Genomic DNA, 19,388 nt, shown 5'->3' on the forward strand with positions numbered 1-19,388 from the left:
GCCTACCGAGGGCAATCACCGGGGAAGTCAGGAGGCCATCCTCATGTATGCTGACTTAGAAAAACAACACAGACTGTCTTGCATCCCTGCTCAGGGATGGTGGCTGGGTGGCTCAGTTGGTTAAACATCTGCCTTCGGCTCAGGTCATGATCTCAAGGTCCTGGGACTGAGGCGGGCATTCTGCTCTCTGCTTCGTGGGGAATCTGCTTCTCACTCTGCTTCTCCCACCACTCATGCTATCTCTCTCAAATAAATGAAACCTTAAAAAGAAAAAAGAAAAACAACACAGACTGTCTTGCGTCCCTGCATCATGTATAAATAGTTTTTCCCCTGAATCTGTGAGTGAAAGAAAGATGAATAGAAAATCCTGCAGTCATGCTGGAGGGAATGAATTTGTGACATTTTAAACATGGTCATGACTCATCTTTAGTCTGCACCAGGTAGGGCATCCATAGCAAGTGAATCGCCTCCCTAAAGTATGGCAAAGTCCTTTGGAGGCTGTTTCAAGGGACTCTGAGAAAGGAAATGTTTGCCCTATGCCTGAATTTTATATTTAGTGAATATTCCTTGAAAAAATGTTCATGTAACCATTGCTCCTTTAAAGCTGCTGGAGCAGGGCAGCCCGGGTGGCTCAGCAGTTTAGCGCCACCTTCGGCCCAGGGTGTGATCCTGGAGACCCGGGATTGAGTCCCACGTCAGGCTTCTTGCATGGAGCCTGCTTCTCCCTCTGCCTGTGTCTCTGCCTCTCTGTATGTGTGTGTGTCTCTCATAAATAAATAAATAAAATCTTAAAAAAATAAAGCTGCTGGAACAGCTTTTAAGCATCTGACTCTTGGTTTTGGCTCAGGTCATGATCTCGGGGGTCATGAGATGGACCCCCCCATGGGACTCTGTGCTCAATGGGGACTCTCCGGCAGCTGCTTCTTCTTCCTCTGCCCTTCACCTCTTGCCTTCCCGCACCTGCTTTCTCTCTCTCATAAATAAATAAAATCTTTTTTTTGAGAGAGAGAGAGTGAGAGAGAGAGTGAGAGAGAGAGAGCAGGAGCTCAGGAGCAGGGAAAGGAGCAGAGGGAGAGGGAGAAGCAGACTCCCTGCTGAGCAGGGAGCCTGACTTGGGCCATGATCCTAGGACCCTGGAATCATGATCTGAGCTGAAGGCAGACGCTTAACTAACTGAGCCACCCACGTGCCCCTAAATTAATAAAATCTTTAAATAAAACGTATATATATATGTAACTAAAATTACATTTGCCCTTTTCTTTTTACTTTTTGTGACGTGGCTTTTAGAAACTTTACTGTTACATATGTACCTTGTATTTATTATATTTCTATTGGACAGGGCTCTTCTAGAAAATGAACTCAGTTATGACTGGCATGACATATTGTGATTTTATGGCACTGTGCTTGACTTCAGGAAGTTGAGAAGATATAACCAAGTTAAAAAATAGGCAAAGGACCTGAACAGACATTTTTTTCCCCAAAGAAGACACACCAATGGCCAATAGGTATATGAAAAGATGCTCAGAATCACTAGTTATCAGGGAAATGCAAATCGAAACCAGAAATGGAGAGAAAAAGGAACTCTCACGCACTGCTGGTGGGAACATAAATTGGTGCGGCCGCTGTGGACTATGGAGGTTCCTCAAAAAATTAAAACTAGAACAATTCCTCTTCTGAGAATGTATCCAAAGGTAGTGAAATCAGGGTTTTGAAAAGCTACTTGCACCCCTGTGTTCCCTGTAGCGTTATTCACAACAGCTGACAAGTAGAAACAACTTTAAATGTCCTCTGGCTTCCTTAAAAATTTAGTCTTCAAGGGGCGCCTGGGTCGCTCAGTGGTTGAGCGTCTGCCTTCGGCTCAGGTCATGATCCTGGGGTCCTGGGATCGAGTTCTGCATTGGGCTCCCCGCAGGGAGCCTGCTTCTCTCTCTGTGTGTCTCTCATGAATGATTTTTTTAAAAATCTTAAAAAAAATTTAGCCTTCACTTTGACCTTTCAATACTTTGATGAGCCAAGTGTGATTTTCTTTCTATATTTCTTGTTTGGATTTTGTTGAGTTTCTTAAATCTTCAAGTTAATGTCTTTCATCAATTTTGGAAAATGCTCAGTCACTGATACCTCAAAATTTGCTTCTCCCTCAATATCTTTCTCCTCTCATTTTGGTACTCTAGTTTTGTGTAATATGGCTTCTTGAATGTGGGTGGCCTTTATATCTTTAGTCTCTTCTGTTTCTTTCTTTCTTTCCTTTTTTTAAAAGGATTTTTTAAAATTTTTATTTTTATGATAGTCACAGAGAGAGAGAGAGAGAGAGAGAGAGAGAGAGAGAGGCAGAGACATAGGCAGAGGGAGAAGCAGGCTCCATGCACCGGGAGCCCGACGTGGGATTCGATCCTGGGTCTCCAGGATCACGCCCTGGGCCAAAGGCAGGTGCCAAACCGCTGCGCCACCCAGGGATCCCTTAAAGGATTTTATTTGTTCATGAGAGATAGAGACAGAGAGAGGTAGAGACATAGGCAGAGGGAGAAGCAGGCTCCATGCAGGGAGCCTGATGTGGGACTTAATCCCAGGACCCTGGGTTCAAGACCTGAGCCCAAAGACATTTGCTTAACTACTGAGCCCCCCAGGCATCCCTAGTTCTTGGTTTGATTCTTTCTTAGAGATTCCAGTTCTCTGCTGAAATTCACCATTATTTTACCCATCTTCTTTTCTTTTTTTTAGTTTTTTTTTTTAATTTTTTTTAACTTTTATTTATTTATGATAGTCACAGAGAGAGAGAGAGAGAGAGAGAGGCAGAGACACAGGCAGAGGGAGAAGCAGGCTCCATGCACTGGGAGCCCGATGTGGGATTCGATCCTGGGTCTCCAGGATCGCGCCCTGGGCCAAAGGCAGGCGCCAAACCGCTGCGCCACCCAGGGATCCCTATTTTACCCATTTTCGATCTTGTTCTCTATTTTATTTTACGAATCGACAATAGTTAATTTGAAGTATGTCTGGTCACTTCAATCTGGATAATAAATATATTAATCTGTTTCCAACATCAGTTTTTTTTCTGATTATTTGTTGTATTTTCCTGCTTCTGTTCTGCCTATTAAGTTTCTTTTTCTATCTTTTTGATTACTATTTTATTATTGATTTCTTATTTTACTATATGTGATTGTGAATATAACCTGAGAAAAAATTTTTGAAATCATTGATTTGTCAAAGGGTGCTTGATGGGCTCGGGTGGTATATAACACATGAGTCTTGATCTGGGAGTTGTGGATTTCAGGCCCCACGTTGAGTGGAGAAATTACTTAACTAAATGAAACAAACAAACAAGAAATCATTGGCTTGTCACTCTCTCCTGGTAGTTCTGAAAGATTTGGCCCTATATATCTTTTTGTTTTCCCCTCCCACACCTATTAAGTTTTAATTTTATGTCAGACATCGCACATAAAGTAAGTATAGATGTGCCAGATGATATCCACCCCCAGAACAGGGTTCTGTTTTTATCAGCAAGGCAGTTAGAATGTGGAGAGAGCTGAGCCAGGGCTGGGCAGCAGTTTTCAAAATATTCTCTGTGCTAAATAAATAAATAAATAAATAAATAAATAAATAAATATATTCTCTGTTCCTGTTCTTCTTTTTTTTTTTTTTAAGATTTTATTTATTTATTCATGAGAGACAGAGAGAGAGAGAGAGGCAGAGACATAGGCAGAGGTAGAAGCAGGCTTTCTCTGGGGAGCCTGATGCAGGACTTGATCCCAGGACCCTGGGATCACACCCTGAGCTGAAGGCAGATGCTCTACCCCTGAGCCACCCAGGTGTCCTTCTGTGCCTCTTCTTTATCAGTTTTCCTCAAGTCTGGCCTTCTGTGACTCTGATTGAGAACTTGACAGCCTTCTGGACATATACCACATCTTTTTAGGAAGCACTCAAACTTCACAGGGTGCCATAAATTAACTTTAAATAGACTATATCTGTTTCTACCTGCCAATTCTTAATTAGTGATGGACACAGAACAAGACTAGCGAATTCTATCAGTGTAAGCCCATTGCTGCACTTTCTTCATGATAAATGATTTTCCTTGTCAGAAGCAATGTTGTACAGAATAAAATGGGTAAATGAGGCTTTTAAAATTCATAGATATGGTGAGTTTTAGAAGACAAGCCATATAAAATATACGTATCTGTTGGGATCCCTGGGTGGCTCAGCAGTTTGGCGCCTGCCTTTGGCCCAGGATGTGATCCTGGAGTTCTGGGATCGAGTCCCACATCGGGCTCCGGGCACGGAGCCTGCTTCTCCCTCTGCCTGTGTCTCTGCTTCTCTCTCTCTCTGTATCTCATGAATAAATAAATAAAAGCTTTAAAAAATATGTATCTGTTGACTCTGTGTCCACAAGGCTGTAATCAAACTCACTGTTACTTCTTGAGAATGGTCCGTATCAAAGGTAAATCATCAAATTTCTGAACAAACCAATCAGTAGTAGTTCTGGTAAATATCCCATTATGATCACTGGGTAACTTTTAAGAGGGTGAAAACAGGTAGTTGTCGTCCTACAAGCCTGCAGCCCAGCATCAATCAGGCTGTGTTGGATCAGGTTAAGTTAATGTATCTCCACTCTATCTGCTGATAAGAAAATTAGAAACCTGTTATTTTTTTTTAATTTTTATTTGTTTATGATAGTCACACACACACACAGAGAGGCAGAGACAGAAACAGGCTCCTTGCACCAGGAGGCCGACATGGGATTTGATCCCAGGTCTCCAGGATCACGCCCTGGGCCAAAGGCAGGCGCTAAACCACTGCGCCACCCAGGGATCCCTAGAAACCTGTTCTTGAAGAAGATATCTTTGTTCATAACTTCTAAGGCTTACCATACACAATGCCCATCATTTAAGCAGAAATTTAATAGTCAGGTTAGAAAGTCTGCTATTTAGAAAGAATAGCAGACTTTATTATTGGATGTTAGTTATAACTAGTCTTTATTCCAAACAAAACCTGCCTAAGGTATGGTCTTAATACTCATGAGTTTGGCTGAAGAGATCAAATTAATTTGTATTCAAGACCTCTGAAATTCAGAAATCTCTAATGTGTCGATATTCTGGGTTATATAAAATTTTCAAAGACTTGGGATGTCTTTCAATAAGAAAGATTTTTGAATTTGTCTTCTAGTATGTAACTCCATCGTGCATATTCAATCGCAGTATAAGCTACTAAATTGGATAGTTAAGACATAGTAATCCAATAAACAATACAAATGATATTTTTATCCAATAGTTATCCTGGGATCATGATAGCCTAGAAGGGATGGATACTTCATCAGAGGTCGGAGAGGCGGTAAAAATAGAGTGGTTGCCATCTAGACTGAGGGACAGAAGTTAGACTTAAATTCTGGACCCACTGCTCCCTGGATATATGACCACGGTAGCATTAATTCATTTTTCTGTGCCTTACTTTACTTTTCTATGAAATGAAGATTAATAATAATAATTATTATTTTTAAGATTAATGATCATAAACACAAAGTAGACTTGTTTTGAAGATTAGAGGAGTCAATACACACAACACAAAATTTTGGGAAATTCTTGGTGTATAATATGTGCTATGTAAGCACCGAATTGCCTATTAATATAATTTTCTATTAAAACAACAATGCCGGGGCACTGGGGTGGCTCAGTCTGTTAAGTGTCTGCCTTTAGCTCAGGTCATGTTCTCGGCGTGCTGGGATGGAGCCCCTTGGCGGGCTCCCTGCTCCGTAGGGAATCTGCTTCTCCCTATCCCTCTGCTCTACCCCTCTGCTCCTGTATGTGCTCTCTCTGTCTCAAATAAATAAATAAAATCCTTAAACAAACAAACAAACAAACACCCTTCCCCCCAAAAAACCCAAAAACAATGCCAACAAATCATCCATTAGGTAAAAATAGAAATCTCAGGACAATGAAGTCAGCTTGCTATATATTCTTACTGGCTGAAAGTTGAACAAAATCTACCAAAAGAGTCTTCCATTTAGAGTAGATTGGCAAATGGCTCCTCTGAAGATATCCATGTCAAATCCCTGGAACCTGTGAGTGTTCGTGACCTGAAGTAGTAAAACAGGTGGTCAAAATAAGGACCCTAAGTAGAGGAGCATATGCCCAGTCATCCAAGCGGGCCCTAAACGAAGTTCACATGGATCCTTAGAAAAGCGAGACAGATTTTGTTTTTTAAAGATTTTATTTACTTATTCATGAGAGACACAGAGAGGGGTGGGGGGCAGAGGCACAGGCAGAGGGAGATGTAGGCTCCATGCAGGGAGCCCCATGTAGGACTTGATTCCAGGTCTTCAGGATCAGGCCATGGGCCTAAGGTGGCGCTAAACTGCTGAGCCAACTGGGCTGCCCCACAAGACCGGTTTTGAGAGAGACATATACACAGAAGAAGAGGCAATGGGAAGATGGAGGAGGGGCATTGCAGCCACAGAGCAAGGACACCTGGGGCCACCAGAGGCTTGAGGAGGTAAGTCTTCTGCCCTGGAGCCTCCAGAGGGAGTGGGGCTCTGCCAATGCCTTGATTTGGGACTTCTGGCCTTGAGAGCTGTGAGAGAAGACATTTCTATTGTTTTCAGCCACCAAATTTGTGATAGTTTGTTATGACAGCTGCAGGAAGCATGGTTTATTGGGCTGTGTTTTAGCCAACATGGAATACAAAGAAAGAGCTCTGGAATAGGAATAGGGGGTTTGAGATCCCAAAGCTAAATAACTAATACTTTTTTAGATTTTTATTTTTAAGCAATCTCTATACCCAACATGGGACTTGAACCCACGACCCCAAAATCAAGAGTCACATGCTCCACTGACCGAGCCAGCCAGGCACCCCAGGTGGTCTTTGATTGGCAGTTCAGTGACAAAACCTTCTCCCAATTCCCCCAGTGCACCTTCTTTAGAGGAACCAAGATGGGAGGTGGGAAGTCTTTTCATTAAAATGGCCAATCAATTTATCAATTTATCAAGATTAACTACATGTACAATTGGCATTTTGTTATGGGTTTCCCAAATACATGCGTGGAAGGATACAACTTTAATAAGTACATACCCACTGACTCAATTACTTCTCAAAACAACACAACAAAACAATTCATGAAAGTTGATGGTAATCCATCACCTCAGCTGGTCACCTGGCAAAATTCCTCTTTTGTCTCCATACGTCCCAGGTGTGCTGAAAGAGATTTTCTTTGGGCTTGATTCATTTTTCTGTTGCTTATTTAATTTTTTGCCTGGTAATGAATGAGATGAGCACCCTGAAGATCTTACGTGTTCCTTCCTTGGGAAGAGAGACTGTGTATTGGGGGAAGATTTTAAATCAGATTGGTATAACTACCTTTAATGTTGAAGCATGGGGCTCTGTTTCAAGGTCCATCCCACTTTGAAATAATTTTCATCCCAGTGAAGGCTCTGACTTTTCATTCGGGCTCAGCTAAATGTTGAAACCGATCATCTTTTGAGGGCAAGCCTTGTTAAGAGAAACAAAACAAGCACATCTTTCATATAAATCTCTGTAGGTCTAAGAAAACTGTGTAGTTAGTCTCTCAGATCGATTAGTCTTGGGGGGGGCAATACAACTAACGGAAGAAAGAGGTATGAAGGGTGGGTCTATCTACTTGAAAATCTGAACATTTAAATATCAAGATAATTTATCACGATTACTGTGGTGGAAGGCATGGGCTAAATGTCAAGGCTTACTGAAGTTCCAAGAGAAGCAATGAGAAGCCTACACCAGATCTCCAGGCCACAGTCTGAAAGGGTTGAGATCTTGTTAGGTAGTCTGGGACAGCCAGGGCCGACAAGATGTTACCCCCACAAATATGGGACCTGCTAACCTCACCCGCAGCTACTGATTCCTTAGGTCAGTAGTCTTGAGTTGCTTGGAGAAATGCATCTATAGATGGAGGAAAGTTTGTGTCAGTACCATGGGCCTCAGTCCAAGGTAAATTCTAGGGCACCTCGGTGGCTTAGTCCGGTAAGCATCTGCCTTCCTTTAGGCTCATGATCCTGGGTTCCTGGAATGGAGCCCTGCATCGGACTCTCGGCTCAGCAGGGAGCCTGCTTCTTCCTCTCCTTCTGCTGCTTCCCCTGCTTATGCTGTCAAATGAATAACTAAAATCTTTAAAAAATATAAAAACAATTCTAGACAAATTCTCTGTAGTTCATTTTGCTGATTATTATTTGCTACCTAGAGTTTATTTACTACTAGACTAGGATTTATCTGAGAAGGCATACCATGCTCAGAGCCTGGTATAGAGTTATTTTCAGGGAGGTTTCCTTAAATCAATGACACCATGGAAGAATAGATGCCTGAATCCATGGAAAAAAAAATAGATGGTTTAAATCAAGTTTAATCCAGGAGCGCTGGGTGGCTCAGTCAGTTAAGCGTCTGCCTTCAGCTCAGGTCATAGAGGATCCCCTGTGTTGGGCTCTCTGTTCAGTGGAGAGCCTGATTCTCCCTCTCCATCTTCCTCTGCTGCTCCCCCTGCTTGTGCTCTCTCTGTGTCAAATAAATAAAATCTTGAAAAAAAAAAAGAGAATCCTAGGAATTTCAGATGTTAAAATAGCCTGAAGCTGTATGTCTTCTGAAATTATCAGAAATACAAAATAGGGACACCTGGGTGGCTCAGCGGTTGAGCATCTGCTTTTGGCTCAGGTCATGATCCCGGAATTCTGGGATCAAGTCTCACATTGGGCTTCCTGCATGGAGCCTGCTTCACGCTCTGCCTATGTCTCTGCCTTTCTCTGTGTGTCTCTCATGAATAAATAAATAAAATATTTTTTTAAAAAAGAGAAATACAAAATAATTTGGTAAATAAATAAGTCGATCTTCAATGACATAAACATTGAGTTTTTAAAAGATGCATAAACAAGAAACAACTTGGAAACACACATAATATACAACTTCTAGAAATAAAGATAATTTTTAAAAAAGATTTTATTTATTTATTTAGAGCACAAGGGGGATGAGCAGAGGGGGAGAGAGAGAGAATCTCAAACAGGCTCCATGCCCAGTGCAGAGCCCATGTGGGGCTCAATCTCATGACCCCAAGATCATGACCTGAGTAGAAATCAAGAGTTAGATGCTTAACTGACTGAGCCACCCAGGCACCCCTCAAATTTTATTATTGGCGAAGTGTGCTATTTGTTATTTTCCTTGAAACAACAGGCTTTGTTGATCTTCAAGAAAATATTCACCAAATACTCAGGTCTGAACAACCACAGTTGGTCTATCTGTTATTCTTTTGAGTAAAAATGGTATTCTATGAAAAAAAAGGAGCTAGTCTTATGACTCAAACAATAGCAAAGTTGGGACTTTTGGCTGGTTCAGTCAGTAAAGCATGTGACTCTTGATCTCTGGGTGGTGAGTTTCAGTCCCACGTTGGGGCTACAGTATACTCAATTAAAAAAAGGATTTTGGGGATCCCTGGGTGGCTCAGTGGCTAAGCGCCTGCCTTCCACCCAGGGTGTGATTCTGGAGTCCTGGGATGAAATCCCATGTCGGGCTCCCTGAATGGAACCTGCTTCTCCCTCTGTCTGTGTCTCTGCCTCTCTTTCTCTTGGTGTCTCTCATGAATAAATAAATAAATAAAATCTTTAAAAAAATTTAAAAAAGGATTTACAAATATTATTTATTTATTTATTTATTTATTTATTTATTTATTTATTTATTCATGAGAGACACACACAGAGAGAGAGAGGCAGAGATATAGGCAGAGGGAGAGCAGGTTCCCCACAAGGAGCCCGATGGTGGGACTCGATCCCGGATCCTGGGATCATGCCCTGAGCCAAAGGCAGACACTCAAACCGCTGAGCCACTCAGGTGTCCCAAGGATCTTTTTAAATAGCAAAGTTAATTTTCTTTGAGTAGATGGCATATTTTGCTATGCAGCAGGTAGACTTTATGCATACCTCCTCGAAAGTTTTCGGTGTATATGTATGTATTGTACACGGGTTGCATTCAGGGGGTGATATTTAATAAGACTGATAATGTGTATTTTGCTTCATCCAGGACTTCAGTGAAACTGACTTGTTTTGTTTTGTAAGTGCACAGTGGTGAAGAATACAAGGAATGGCCTTGTTTATTTGCACCACTGCCTTGATTTGAGCTATGGTACCAGCAGTACAAATGTCCACAATAGTTGCTCAGGATAAACCAGAAGATTCAAAATAGTTACTTTAGCATTGCCTGTTGCCAAGCATGTCTATAAGAGCAGATAAGATGTCCTTTAATAATTAGCCTTGGCTATATATTTTCCTTAAGGCAAAAGTTCTCCAGATACTGACTTGGTCGTCACGTTTGAAGCAAAATCTCTATTTTAGCAAGTTATCATAGTGTTGTAAAATGGCAGCGTGTGATAAAGAATTTGACTCTTTTTTTTAAGACTTTATTTTGAAGTAATCTCTACACCCAATGTGGGATTGGATTTACAATCCCAAGATCAGCAGGCGCATATCCCACTGGCTGAGCCAGCCAAGTGCCACTTGATCCCCCTTCCATTTTTTTGATGTCTGACTGCGGACACCTTCTTCCTCTTCTGCTGCTCAACTGGGCAAGCTTGTTTGCCTGTGAGAGTTCAAAGCACAGGAGCCCCTTCCTGTGAGTGGGAATCCTCACCCCAGCCACTCACTAATGACATGAAACCTTCAAGTCAGTCTTCCTTCTCTGCTCTCTCATGCTATTTTTAGACCTGCTTGGGAATCACCCTGCTCTCTCCAAGATTCTTGATATGTGAGTGATAAATAAAGCTTTCATAGTCTCTTTGGGGTATATGTGGGTGGGGGGAGTGTGGTGGGGATCATCACTCTTAATATTTGGACAAAATTTCAAGTGGGGATCCATCTCATTTCTGTGTGATTTCCACAACATGATGGCTTTATTTCTTTGAGCTGAATTTATACCCTGCAGAAATGCAGCAGTGTCAGCTCTTCTAGGCGTTAGTAATTTTCTAGCTATTCTTTGGTGAGCTTTGCCACAATATGCAATATAATTACTTCTCTTGTGAGATGCTTCTGTGGCCTTTTAGTACTGTTTGAAAAGTTCTAAGGAAGGATTTTTGGCTTTAAAGAACTCATCAGGGATGTCTGGGTGGCCCAGCGGTTGAGTGTCTGTCTTCAGCTTGGGGTGTGATCCTGGGTTCCAGGATCAAGTTCCGCATGGGGCTCCCAGGAGGGAGCCTGTTTCTCCCTCTGCCTGTGTTCCCCCCCGCCCCGTGTCTTTCATGAATAAATGAATAAAATCTTTTTAAAAACGCTCATCATGTCTACATTAATATATAGTCAATTTTTCTTTAAACTCTAAATTATTGTTCTCAAAAATGATTCCAGAACACAACTGGTACCATACTTAAAATGTACTCTTTATTTTTATTTTTTATTTTTTTAAAAGATTTTATTTATTTATTCATAGAGACAGAGAGACACAGGCAGAGACACAGGCTGAGGGAGAAGCAGGCATCATACAGAGAGCCTCACGTGGGACTCCATCCAGGGTCTCCAGGATCACGCCCTGGGCTGCAGGCGGTGCTAAACCGCTGTGCCACCCGGGCTGCCCTAAAATGTACTCTTTAACAAGACAAGAGAAAGTAATCCTCCCTGTATTTCCATTTTTTGGGGGTGTTTCAGTGGCAACTTATTCCACATATATAAATGCCTCCTCTCCTTTTATTTAACAGTTGGTAGACGGGGACAGTTCAGTAAAAGTAACAGATGCTTTTCCAATAATGTCCTGCTTTGGGTTTCATAAGAATTGGGTAGGAAATTTCACTACATTTTAGAAAAGTTCTTCACCTCTCTTAGACTATTTAATAATTTTTCCCCTCCCCCCTTTCCCTCCCTAATACATTTTTAATATAGCTAAATATATGTGAAATTTGCCATTTTAACCATTTAATGTACAGTTCAGAGGCATTAAGCATGTTCACAGTGTTGTGCAACTATCACCATCATCTGTCTCTGAAACTTTTTCAGGTTCCCCAACTAAAATTCTGTACCCATTAAACACTAATTACCCATGCCCCACTCCCAACCAATGCTTGGCAACTACCGTTCTACTCTTAGACTACTTTTTTTTTTTTTTTGGTTAGACTACTTTCTGACTTACTTTCTTTTTCATGTAATGAAAGACAGGGTCCATTGTTAACTATGCGACTGCCTCTATGTATGCAGGCTTTCTTACATGTATGTGACTGAATTTAGTACAAGAAAAGTAAGAGAAAATGGGATCAGAGAAAGAAAGGAGATTAGCTGGATAGGGATTTTCATACTGGGCCTACTATCCACAGGCCTCAGCAGCCCTGCCATGGATCCGGCCGGTTCTTTCGCATCAAGAAGTTGATCTTGTGAGCTATTTCCATGTTGTAGATACGCTGGCAGGTTTCATAGCTTTCTTTTTGTCTTCTGCGACAAGGCTTTTCATAGTACCATCATCGCTTAATGTCCTCGATGAGCCCATCCGTGGTGAGGATTCTGTTTAGGGTCCTGTATGCACCTTCCACGTTCTCTTCCTGTACCATCACAGTCCTGGCAATGAACTTCAGATGTTTTGCCATGACCTTGGAATTAAATCTTCACTTCACAGGGCCCTATGCCGTCAGCAACCAGCAGCCGGGAAGGTGGCCTGTATTTCCATTTTTAAAAAAAAATTGTGATGTAATTGATAACATCGTGGTTCTGTTTTTTATTCATAGATTTGCTGTTTATCTATGGTAGCTTCCTTCCTTCTGTGAGTCAGAGTACTCTGATATGTCAGATTCGTCTCTTGTGTCAGTATGATGAGTGCTGAGAGTTTATAGTGCAAAGGATTTGGATTAGAGTTTGAGAAATAATTTCCTGGACAATGAGCTATTTTTGAAAATTGGATTTTCCTTTCTTACTGCAGTAACAATGAATATGGCAATTAGTCATATTTTACAGTGAATCTTTTTCACACTTCGTCCCCATTTTTTCCTCACGCCCCTGCTCCAGGGGGATTAGCCTATATAGACCTATTTGCAGAGTGAGGATATAGCTCCATTAGGAGTAGAACCCTAGGCATGAGGGGTACCTGAGTGGCTCAAAGCACCTGCCTTCGGCTCAGGTCGTGATCCCAGAGTCCTGGGATTGAGTTCCCACATTGGGCTCCCTGCAGGAAGCCTGCTTCTCCCTCTGCCTATGTCTCTGCCTCTCTCTCTGTGTCTCTCGTGAATAAATAGATAAAATCTTAAAAAAAGAATAGAACCCTAGGCATGAATCCAAAGTCTGTATGTAACTCACTGACTTCCAAGTCACTGGTTTTGCCTCTAGGAACTAAAGTTATTTTACAAGAATTTAGCTTCTTTATGAGTTCTATACTGGCTAGATTATGAAATCCTCCCAACTCCAACTCAGAATATCTGAAGAAATGAATGGGACTAGGGTCTGGGAGATGCTGGGGCATCTAAGTATGAGAAAGCATGAACACAAAAGATGAAGAGAGAGAGAAAGAGACAGATAGAGAGAGTCTGAGAGAGGAGGGTCACAGAGTATGGTGAGAAGAGCCAAAGCAAGTACAAGTAGATCCATGGTCTCCACTCCTCAGGGAAGAGCCTCTGTTATAATGAGTTGTCAACAGAATTAAAACAAAGTGGGAAAGCTATTTCTTGTGTTCACACTGAAATGGGAAGTATGATTGTGGTAGAGAAAGATTTTGAGAATGGAAACTACACAGCAGTCAAAAGACAGAACTTTACTCAATTCCAGTGCTAAATTCAATAATATATAGTTCCATGTTCCCTTCTGCCAGTCATTCCTGCCAGATCAGGGATAGGTCAAGTTTTGAGAATGGCATACCAATTAGAGACCCAGAAGAAAGTAGGATTCCTTCTCTTAACGAATAGACACACATGTGCTCCAAATTTTCAACTCCCGGACACTGGATCCTTGACCAAGGACAGCTTCACTGGCAGTGAATTTTTAAACTCTGCTGGACTACACCAACTAATGGAAATCTCCTTACCTATGGAGCCCAGATGATGTCTATGGACTGAATTTTGTCATGAACTACTTTCCATCAGCTGTATTGGTGGAAACGAGTTAAACCGGATTGGCATTTTTGACAGCCACTATGCATGGATTGCTTATGGTGGCTGATTAACACCCCCTTCCCCAAAATTTCAGTGCCCATGTGCTACCCCTCAGACTCCATCTGGGAACACACAAATGTAGTCTTCCCCAGGATATTTATTCAGAGATTTGGTGACAAGAGTAATGACCGTGTCTTCTCTTCTCTGGGTCAAAGAGCCCCAGACTAGTTCATGTATCTCTTGCATTTGTACTGTGGCTGGATGTTGAAACTACAGTAAAATGTTGCACAAGGTAGCCTAGCTCTGCATTGTTGTCTGAGGATGTGGATTTGTTCAGCAATGTTTGCAGTGTTAGCGACTTTCTATCATCCTGGCACCAGCATGCACATAATTCTAATTATGTCGGAAATAGATGAGACAACAAGAAATGTGGGGAAACACTCAGAGAGGGGAGGAAGAAATACTAGAAGGAGAGATGGTTTCACAAGAAAACACAGACATGTACAGCTCAGTGGACTTATGATTTGGTGTAGCTTGGTTGGAAAAGAAATTCACAAATAGAGGTAAGGAGAGATTTCTTTACCAGCACAAAAAAACATTGTGCTTTTCGATTATTAGCTAATATTATCTTTGAAGAACAGCATGACAGTAAAATCTGAATAGGTGAATTCAGCAATGTATTTCAGGAAAAAAAAAAAAAACCAGAACAGATAATTAGTGCCTGGAAGGTCAATTTGAAGAAATGATCCAAAAAGCAGTGGAGGAAGTGACAGAAATGGAGATGAAGGTTTGAGTGTACAGATTATATGACAAATACAGAGAACAGACTCATGGCTGTCAGGGAGAAGGGGATGGGGCATGGGCGGAATAGAGGAAGGGGAACAAGTGGTCCAGATCTTCAGTTATAAAAAAAGTCATGGAGGTGAAAAGTATAGCATAGGGATTACAGTTAGTAATATTGTAATAATGTTCTATAGTGACAGCTGGGGATGACATTCATCTTGGTGAGCACTGAGTATGGCATAGAGTTGTCAAATCATTGTGTTGTACACCGGAAACTAACTGAATGTCAGTTATAATTCAATAATAAAAATAAAAAAATATATATACAGGGGTGTCTGATTGGCTTAGGTGGTAGAGTATATGACTTTTGATTCTTGACCTCAGGGTTATGAGTCCAAGCTCCATAGTTGGGTGTGGAGCCTAGTTATAAAAATAAATACAGTTATAGTGCAAAGAATGCACATATATCTAATGAAAATTCTTAGAGATTATAGAGAGGGTGGAAGAGGTTGTCCACACCTAACCACTGTGCAGAGAACTTACATGAACACTGAGGCTCCAATAGGAAAAGCAACCAATTCTATCTTGCTCGTTGGCTCTCGTCTCTGGGCGAATCGTTTGCCACCCATGTCACTCACTGGTGAACTAACAATGGTACTCTACATTCCACATGCCTTTCTTTTTAAAATTTAATTTAAATTCACTTAATTAACATATAGCATATTATGAGTTTCAGGGGTAGAGTTCAGTGATTCATCAGTTTTATGTAACACCCAGTGTTCATTACATCCCCTGCCCTCCTTAATGTCTATCACCTAGTTACCCAATCCCACCAGCTTCCTCTCCTCCAGCAACCCTTGGTTTGTTTCCTATAGCTAAGAGTCTCTTATGGTTTGTCTCCCTCTCTGATTTCTTATTATTTTTTTTCCCTCGCTTCCTCTATGATCCTCTGTTTTGTTTCTTAAATTCCACATATAAGAAAAATCATATGATAATTGTCTTTCTGATTGAGTTATTTGACTTAGCAGAATACCTCTAGTTCCATCCATGTCATTGCAAATGGTAAGATTTCATTTTTTTGATGATTAAGTAATATTCCATTGTATATATATAGACCACATCTTTAACCATTCACCTGTTGATGGACATTTGGGCTCCTTCCATAGTTTGGCTATTGTAGACATTGCTGCTGTAAACTTTGGGGTGCAGATGCCCCTTTGGATCACTACATTTATATCTTTGGGGTAGATACCCAGTAGTGCAATTGCTGGGTCATAGGGAAGCTCTATTTTTAACTTTTTGAGGAAACTCCCTACTGTTTTCCAGAGTGGCTGCTCCAGTTTGCATTTCCACTAACAGTGTATGAGGGTTCCCATTTCTCCACATCCTCACTAACATCTGTTGTTTCCTGACTTGTTAAAATTAGCCATTCTGATCGTGTGAGGTGATACCTCATTGTGGTTTTGATTTGTATTTTCCTGATGCCGAGTGATGTTTTGTCATGTGTCTGTTGGCCATTTGTATGTCTTTTGAGAAATGTCTGTTCATGTCCTCTGCCCATTTATTGACTGGATTATTTGTTTGAGTGTTGAGTTTGATATGCTCTTTATAGATTTTGGATACTAGCCTTTTGTCTGGTAAGTCAATTGCGAATACCTTCTTCCATTCTGTAGGTTGTCGGCCATTTCCTTTGCTGTACAAAAGCTTTTTATCTTGATGAAGTCCACATTGTTCATTTTTGCTTTTGTTTTCCTTGCCTTTGGAGATGTGTCTAGCAAGAAGTTGCAGCCAAGGTCACGGGTGGCTGCCTGTGTTCTCCTTTAGGATTTTGATGGACTCCTGTCTCACATTTGGGTCTTTCATCCATTTTGAGTCTGTTTTGTGTATGGTGTAAAGAAATAGTCCAGTTTCATTCTTCTGCATGTACCTGTCCAAATTTTATAACACCATTTGTTGAAGAGACTGTATTTTTTCCATTGGGTGTTCTTTCTTGCCTTGTTAAAGATTAGTTGACCATACAGTTGAGGGTCCATTTCTGGGTTCTCTATTCTCTTCCTTGATCTATGTGTCTGTTTTATGCCAGTACCATACAGTCTTGATACTTAGAGCTTTGTAAGAGAACTTAAAGTCCAGAATTGTGATGCCCCCAGCTTGGTTTTCTTTTTTGACATTCCTCTGGGTATTTGGGGTATTTTCTGTTTCCATACAAATTTTAGGATTCTTTGTTCCAGCCATGTGAAAGATGTTGATGGTACTTTGATAGAGATTGCATTGAATGTGTAGATTGCTCTAGGTAGTATAGACATTTTAACAATATTTGTTCTTCTAATCCATGAGCATGGAATGTTTTTCCATTTCTTTGTGTCCTCCTTAATTTCTTTCATAAGTGTTCTATAGCTTTCAGAGTATAGATCCTTTACCTCTTTGGTTAGATTTATTCCCAGGTATCTTCTGGTTATTGGTGCAATTGTAGATGGGATCGACCCCTTAATTTGTCTTTCTTCTGTCTCATTGTTAGCGTATAGAAATGTGACTGATTTCTGTGCATTTATTTTATATCCTGCTACTTTGCTGAATTCCTGTATGAGTTCTAGCAATTTTGGGGTGGAGTCTTTTGGATTTTCCACATAGAGTATCCTATCATCTGCAAAGAGTGAGAGTTTGACTTATTCTTTGCCAATTTGGGTTCCTTTTATTTCTTTTTGTTGTCTGATTGCTAAGGCTAGGAAGCAGTGGTGCATGTGGACATCCCTGTTGTGTTCCTGACCTTAAGGGAAAAGCTCTCAGTTTTTCCCCATTGATAATAATATTCATTGTGGGCTTTACATTTATGGATTTTATGATATTGAAGTATGTTCCCTCTATCCCTACACTGTGGAGGGTTTTAATCAAGAAAGGCTGAAATGTTTTTTCTGCATCAATTGAGAGGATTATATGGTTCCTGTCCTTTCTTTTATTAATGTAGTGTATCACACTGATTGATTTGTGGATGTTAAACTACCCTTTGCAGCCCAGGTATAAATCCTACGTGGTCGTGGTGAAGAATCCTTTTAATGTACTGTTGGACCCTATTGGTCAGTATCTTGGTGAGAATTTTTGCATCCATGTTCATCAGGGATATTGGTCTGTAATTATCCTTTTTGTGGGGTCTTTGGTTTTGGGATCAAGGTAATCCTGGCCTCATAGAATGAATTTGGAAGTTTTCCTTCCATTTCTATTTTTTGAAATATCTTCAGAAGAATAGGTATTAATTCTTCTTCAAATGCTTAGTATTATTCCCTTGGGAAATAATCTAGTCCTGGACTCTTGTTTGTTGGGAGATTTTTGATGACTGCTTCAATTTCCTTGCTGGTTATGAGTCTGCTCTGCTTTTCTATTTTTCCTGTTTCAGTTTTGTTAGTTTATATGTTTCTAGGAATGCATCCATTTCTTCCAGATTGCCTAATTTATTGGTATATAGTTGTGCATAGTATGTTCTTGTAATTTTTTTTGTATTTCTTTGATGTTGGTTGTAATCTCTCTTTTTTTCATTTATGATTTTATTTATTTGGGTCCTTTCTCTTTTGTTTTTGATAAGTTTGACTAGGGTTTATTGATCTTATTAATTCTCTCAGAGAACCAGCTCCTAGTTTCATTGATCTGTTTTACTGTTCTTTTGGTTTTCATTGATTTCTCCTCTAACCTTTATTATTTCTCTTCTCTTTCTTGGTTTAGGTTTTATTTGCTGTTCTTTCTCCAGCTCCTTTAAGTGTAAGGTTAGGTTATCTTTGAGATATTTTTTGTTTCTTGAGAGAAAGGCTTATATTGCTATATAGTTCCCTCTTAGGACCACCATTGCTGCATCCCAAAGGTTCTGAACTATTGTGTTTTAATTTTCATTTGCTTCCATGAATTTTTAAAATCCTTCTCTAAATTCCTGGTTGACCCATTCATTCTTTAGTAGGATGCTCTATAACTTCCAAGTATTTGTTCCTTCCAAAGTTTCTCTTGTGATTTAGTTCCAGTTTGAAAGCATTGTGTTCTGAGAGTATACAGGCAATAATCCCAGTCTTTTGGTTGGTACCAGTTGAGACATAATTTGTGACCCAATATGTGATCTATTCTGGAGAATGCTCCATGTGCACTTGAGAAGAATATGTATTCTGTTGCTTTAGGATGAAATATTCTGAATATATCTGTGAAGCCCATCTGGTCCAGTGTGTTATTCAAAGCCCTTGTTTCTTTGTTGATCTTCTGCTTAGATGATCTGTCCATTGCCATGAGTGGGGTGTTTAAGTCCCCTACTATTATTGTATTATTATCAATGTGTTTCTTCAATTTTGTTATTAATTGGTTTATATAATTGGCTTTTCCCAAGTTAGGGGCATAAATATTTATAATTGTTAGATCTTCTTGTTGGATAGGCCCTTTAATTATGATCTAGTGTCCTTCTTCATTTCTTATTACAGCCTTTGGTTTAAAATCTAGTTTGTCTGATATAAGGATTGCCACCCCAGTTCATTTTGATGTCCACTAGCATGATAAATGGTCCCACCTTTCCACTTTCAATCTGGAGGTGTCT

At 40.5% G+C, this 19,388-nt stretch overlaps 1 pseudogene; it reads right to left on the reverse strand.

Moving 5' to 3' along the window:
• Positions 1 to 12,261: 12,261 nt before the first annotated feature.
• On the reverse strand, positions 12,262 to 12,583 carry LOC140624381 (small ribosomal subunit protein bS21m pseudogene; annotated as a pseudogene).
• Positions 12,584 to 19,388: the final 6,805 nt, after the last annotated feature.

This window comes from Canis lupus, chromosome 1 (genome assembly GCF_048164855.1).
Source record: "Canis lupus baileyi chromosome 1, mCanLup2.hap1, whole genome shotgun sequence".
NCBI lineage: Eukaryota > Metazoa > Chordata > Mammalia > Carnivora > Canidae > Canis > Canis lupus.